Source organism: Ovis aries, chromosome 3 (genome assembly GCF_016772045.2).
Source record: "Ovis aries strain OAR_USU_Benz2616 breed Rambouillet chromosome 3, ARS-UI_Ramb_v3.0, whole genome shotgun sequence".
Lineage (NCBI taxonomy): Eukaryota > Metazoa > Chordata > Mammalia > Artiodactyla > Bovidae > Ovis > Ovis aries.
The window spans coordinates 136270238-136276216 of record NC_056056.1 but is presented as its reverse complement, the minus strand read 5'-3'; the positions used below and the strand labels follow the sequence as shown (position 1 = coordinate 136276216).

The window sequence follows — 5979 nt, the reverse complement described above, 5'->3', positions numbered from 1 at the left end:
ATAGTCATGTGAGGGAGCAGAGGTGCATTCAATAAGACAGTGGGAGCATTCCACCCAACCACCCAAACTCTGTGTCCCAAATGATGATGGATGAGGGTTGATGATACTGACCGCCCCCCCCCGGCCCCCGCTCCCGTTCCTCTCTTCACCCAAAGCACCACCACACCCCTCCCATTCCACTCAACCCCCTTCCCTGCCACACCAGCCCTTGAGAATGTGTGTGTGCATGTGTGTGTGTGTGTGTGTGTAGGGATGTTTTAAACCCCTTTCTTCTCAAACTGTAGTTCTCTGGGTAGGGAGGCATCCTGGAGCTGCGATGGGAAAAGCATGAGAACTGATGCCAGAAATCACGGATTCGATTCCCAGTCCTGCCACCTATTAGAGGCGAGATGTTGGCCTGGTTATTTAATCTCTCGCGTTGGGAGAGCCCCACGCCCCGGGTGGTTCGGAGGAACCAGCGAGGTAATGGTTGTAAAAGGGCCTGTGCCCGCTGTACCGCGCCGTCGAAGGAGGCATTAGCACCGTTACGCCCGCCCTCGCCCTACCCGCTCCCGGGCCGCCGCGGCGCGCTGGAGCCGCTAATGGGATTTATGCTAATGGAGGACGCGGATGGCCGGTCGAGCGCGCGGCCCCGCCGCCCCCGCGCCCCACCTCGCGTCAGGCGGGCCGCCTGCCCAGAAGTCGCGACCGGGAACCGGCACCGTCGGTCGCTGGGCAGAAGGGGGGTGGGGGGATGGGAAGGCCTGGCGGGGCTGGAGGAGACGCGGCCCTGGCGGCGGGCAGTCTGGTTGCCTGCCGCCCAGTGTTTGTCTTCATCCTCTCTCCCCCATTTCGGCTTTTATCTCCCAGTTCCTTCTCATTTGCTCTCCATCTCTACAGGTCTTACTCCCTACCTCCATTCGAGAATTACTGTTCCCTTTTGTCGGTGACTCAGACAGTAAAGCGTCTGTCTACAATGCGGGAGACCCAGGCTCGATCCCTGGGTCGGGAAGATCCCCTGGAGAAGGAAATGGCAATCCACTCCAGTTCTATTGCCTGGAAAATCCCTTGGACTGAGGAGCCTAGTAGGCTACTGTCCATGGGGTCGCAAAGAGTCGGACGCGACTGAGCAACTTCACTCACTTGTCAATTACACCAGCATGTGCAGGGCACTTCTGCGTCCCAGGCAGTGCGCTCGGCACGGGGGGGGGGTGGGGGTGGGGAGGGGGTACACGCGGCGCAGAGTACGGAGATGCGGAGTGTGTCCCCAGGGGTTCGGGGCGGGGGAGCAAGCCCTCTTCTGGCTGGGAATCAGGGAGGAAGAGGCATTTGAGTTGAGCTCGAGGAATGGATAGGATCCCAAAGGGGAGGGGAATGGGAAGTGAGGTAGTCAGAAGTGTTCAGAAAAGATGGAGAAGTTAATCCAGCGTGGCGGAAGTGCAAGAATCTTGATAGGGGGTGGTAAAGGCTGGAGGGAATTTTGGTATCACAGAATAAGAGACCTTGAATACCAAGCCGTATAAGGTAAGTTTAATTCTCCAAGCACTGAGCTATTGAAGGGTCTGGTTTTTTTTAGCAAATGGCAGGCGAGAACTTCTTCCCGTTCTCTAAGAGAGGCACCAAAGCATACTGGTAAAATGCATGGGCTCAGGAGTTATACTGGCCCTGGTTCAAGGTCTGCTTCTGTCAGTTATGTGTTGTGTGATGGGCAGCTTGACTTATCTGTGCCTCCATTTCCCTATGTATTAAATGGGGGTGATAATTATAGTTTAAAGGGCTGTTGGGAGGATTAAATGAGACAGTGTTTGCAAAACTCTTAGCACAGTGCCTGGCATATAGTAAAGGCTCCACTTAGGCATTAGTTCTTATTACTTTGTGTCTCGCTGTCTTCTTTTGTTTTTCCTTTCTCTCTTCTGATGACCTCCCTCTCACTGAAAACAAAACAAATCTTCCCAAACCCATGTTTTTCCAGCCCCATGCCTAGGAATCACCCTCTCACAATGAATAATGTGTTGAATTAAATCAGACTCTAATACAACTAAGTCCCCTTATAGAAACACATCTGTGCCTCTCCCAGGTGCCCAGGTTCCCTAGACCCTTGCCTAGGGGAAGAGATGCAGTTATTGAGGTCCTGAACTCCTTTCTGCTAAATTCCAGCCTCCTTAAAAGCCAAGACCACAGTGCTTCCACGTGCCTGACCTTCAGTAGGTTCCTCCTCTAAACCAGGGGTTGTCAAGTATGCATCAGAATCCCCTCAAGGGTTCTTGTTGAAACAGGTTGCTGGGCCCACGGTTAGGGTTTCTGGTCATTAAGTCTTTGGTAGGGCCTGAGGACTTGCATTTCTAATGCATTTCCTGGTGATGCTGATGCTACTGATGGGGTGACTTCACTGAGGACCCAGTGCTCTAGAATTGCTGTTGAATGGCTACCCCCGAGAAAGTAAAGTAGCCTCACCACCCCTTTCCGGCCCAGCTGGTCATGAGAATCCAAAATATGTGTCCAAGGCCTAGAATCATGAAGAGTGAGACTAGGAAATTTTCTAAAAACTTCCCAAGTGATTCTGATGTGCAAACAAGTTTGAGACCCACTGGAAAATCCCATGGAAAGAAGAGCCTGGTGGGCTACAGTCCATAGGGTCACAAAGAGTCGAATAGGACTTAGCAACTTCACTTTCACTTTTCACTTTTACCTTGTACTGCCCCCCCATCCCCCTCCCACCAACACTATTATACTTCCCTTCTCGTTGTGCCCACCTCAGCTGACCCAGCAAGCCCTACTGCCTGCCCATGCTTCATTCAGAGGATGCTCAGCTACTCTGAGTTCAAGGTGGCTGGAACTGTAGGGAGACAGGCTGAGAAAAGGAAGAGGAAAGTAGCTGGTTCTGAAAAAAGACCAGAGATTTATATAAATTGTAACAGGTAGCAACTCTACTAATTCTTAACCCTGAAAGTTAAGTCAACAGCCAGTTCTTGGAGTCAGGCCTGGAATCAGATCTGGGCTCTCTCCATCTCTGTTCAACTTCTGCTATCTGTTGATTTGAGGTTTAAAAAGGAGATCATGGATTCAAAGTTCTAGCTGTCGCTATTCATCCAGAACTTTCACACACATTTCATTACATTCTCTCAACAGTCCTGTGGGACAAGCAAAGTATCGTTCCCACAGGGAGTGGAAGGTTCAACTGCTAGTTCCCTCCCATTTTACAGACAAGAAAGGTGAGTCTCAGAGAAGTTAAAAGACTTGTCGGAAGTACTGCGCAGTTTGGGTAAATAGGGGAAGTTCTTGAAGCAGAGCAGACTGTCATCTCTACTTATTCTCTGTCTGTTCCCTTGCTCTCTCCTCCCCCTGGGTCCCTTTTGCAACCCCTCTAGGCTTGTTTTACCTGCTCTGAATGGAAGGAAGATGGGGTGCGCTCTCTGCACTTCTTGGGGATGGTCTTGCTCTCCTGCCCATCACCCAACCCTCTGCCTGCAGCTTCCTCCCTAGTTAGGCCCCTATAGGACTGAAACTGGCAGTCCCTGGAGCACATATCTACCCTGAATTCAAATTCTGATGCAACCGTCTCGCAAGCCGTGTGATTTTAAACAGACCTCTTCCGCTCTCCAGGCCTGTCTCCGCATCAGTGACATAAGGAGTGGTTTAAATCCATGGTTCCCAAATTTAGAGGCCTTGGAGTAATCATAGGAGATTTAGCCCCTGGCACCATAAAGACTATGAGTAACCCATCTGTGTGTAACTGATTGACTATGTGTAACTGTATGATTGCTGGGGGATGAATAAAATGCAAATGAGTTTTAATGATGAGATCCAGAACTCAGTCATTATGGTGCTTTCTCAATCAACAGATATCAAAAATACAACTGCTGGAATTCCCTGCCAGTTCAATGTTTAGGACTCAGCACTTTCACTGCCAAGGAACTGGGTTCAGGCCCCCGTTGGAAGTTAACATCTCGCAAGCCGTGCAGCGTGACCCCTCCCCCCAAAAAAAAAAACAAAATAAAACAACACCAATAACATGTCAAGGTCGTGGAAGTTTTTTGGAATGAAAAAGTTTGGAAATCCTTTGGAATTGAGCTTCCATCCTGCAAAGCTACGAAAGCGAAGGGATTTTAGGCCACTAGGGGGCGCTGCAGCCTGGAAACGACGTGGAAACGGGGTGAGAAAGCGGTTCCAAACTGGGAGAGGATATCATCCAGGTTCCAGTCCTGAGTCTAGAGACAATAACGAAGATATGTTACACATAAGGCTCTGTAAGGGAGATGTACCTCCAGATCTGAGGGAGGTAAGGGACCCAGAGGAGACCCAGCACAGTGCATACACCTGAGTCAGTCTCTTCTCATTAGACCTGGAGCTTCAGTTCCTGGCCTGGCTCATAGGAAAGTTCTCACATTCCACTTCAGCTATCTCCAGACAAGAAAGGGAGGAGGAAAGAAAAAGTTACCAACAAGGCACAGATGGCCATCCTGAGGGAGTGGTCTTGGCACGAACCTCCGGAGTGCGGGGAACAGACGGAGATCTGGGGAGGCGGGGAATCCTTTCTGAAGGAGTTGGGGGGCAATAAGAGAGGAGCAGAAGGTCAGTTCAGGCAGAGATTCTGTCTGAAAAAGGAGTAATTATGAGAAGACCTTTGCTAAGATGTGGGCTGCCTCACCCGGCAGTAAGCAGCAGCAGCTCACTACCAGAGGGGAGGATAGGAGAGGCCAGCACCCTCCACTTTCAGCCCCTTGCCCACCCTTCCCCAACCCTGCTGAACCCCGAGCAGAGCTCTGACCCAGCTCAGGCTCTCCAATCAGAAGTTTCTCCCTGGCAAGGGCCAGAGAACTTTGAAGAGAGAAGTGGATTTCCACACAATATACCCCCAAGGCTGAGGCCCTGTCACACTCAGACTGTCAGGATCCAGAAAACTTTCCAGCTTATCCTGAAGGTGACTCAGACAGACAGGCGCTCCCCATGACGCGACACAGGGGCTCTGCCCTGCCCTGGGACAGACAGACACACACAGACACACAAGCTCAGGCTTGATTTTAGCCGAGCAAATGAAAGACCCAGGGCCAGAGCATTGCCTCACTCCCCCAAATTCTCCTCCCTGCCAAGCTCCACTCACCAGCTGTTCCCTTCTCACAGCCCCCAAAGGCTCAGAGCAGCAGATTCCTTCCCATAGTCGTCCCTTTGCCCTACCCAACCCCTCCCCCTCGCACTGACCCCCAGGGTGAGTGTCTCTCAAGAGCTGCTCCTCCTGCCCTCCCACACCCCCAGGCCTCCCATGAAGCCTTTTTGAGGTTGCCAAGCATGGTTGGAGGGCATCACCGGCTCAGTGGACATGAACTTGGGCAAACCGCGGGAGACAGTGAAGGACAGGGAGGCGTGCTGCAATCCTTGGGGTTGCAAAGTGTCGGACACGGCTTGGCAACTGAACAACAGCAACAGAACCTGAGTGCTCACCTAAGCAGGGAAGACCAGAAAGAGAGGCAGCCAGGGGAGATGGGGGCTTCACACTGGCAAGGCTTCTTGGGCAGCGGAGTGGACAGAGGATGGACAGGGTGGGCCAGTCACTCTGGAGGGTGTGGACAAACCCTGCCTTGCCCCATCTCGTCAGGACCATCTCCCAAGCTTACAATTTTGGCTCCAATACACACAAACACACACGCCCAGGCTTGTCTGCTCTGCAGAAGTCTGTTTCCCTGGGGCTCCAGGCCCTGGTTCTTCATTGCCCACCAAGCCTTTCCCATCTGCTTTCACAGGGGACCCTCCATCATGGGTCCCCCACAGAGATCTCCAAATTTTCTAGCCTTTTTCTGCCTTCCAGAGACAAGGCATATCAAATCTGTGATCACTGAAACTGTTCCCTTACAGCGCAGCCCCAGCACCTCCCATCTCAGTGCCTCCCCCCTGCCTCAGGAAGGCTTCAAGGCTGGGAAGGAGGTCAGAATGGAGCCCATCCTGGCGAAATGAGAAAAGATTAGAGCAATACATTTGCTGTCAGTGGCAATAAGACTGCCTGAA

General features: G+C 51.9%; 1 long non-coding RNA gene across 1 annotated transcript; it reads left to right on the top strand.

Moving 5' to 3' along the window:
• Positions 1 to 1356: 1356 nt before the first annotated feature.
• On the top strand, positions 1357 to 3998 carry LOC105612625 (uncharacterized). The gene is made up of 2 exons (XR_001039128.5): positions 1357 to 1503; positions 3822 to 3998. It is a non-coding gene; the product is annotated as an uncharacterized LOC105612625 (long non-coding RNA).
• Positions 3999 to 5979: the final 1981 nt, after the last annotated feature.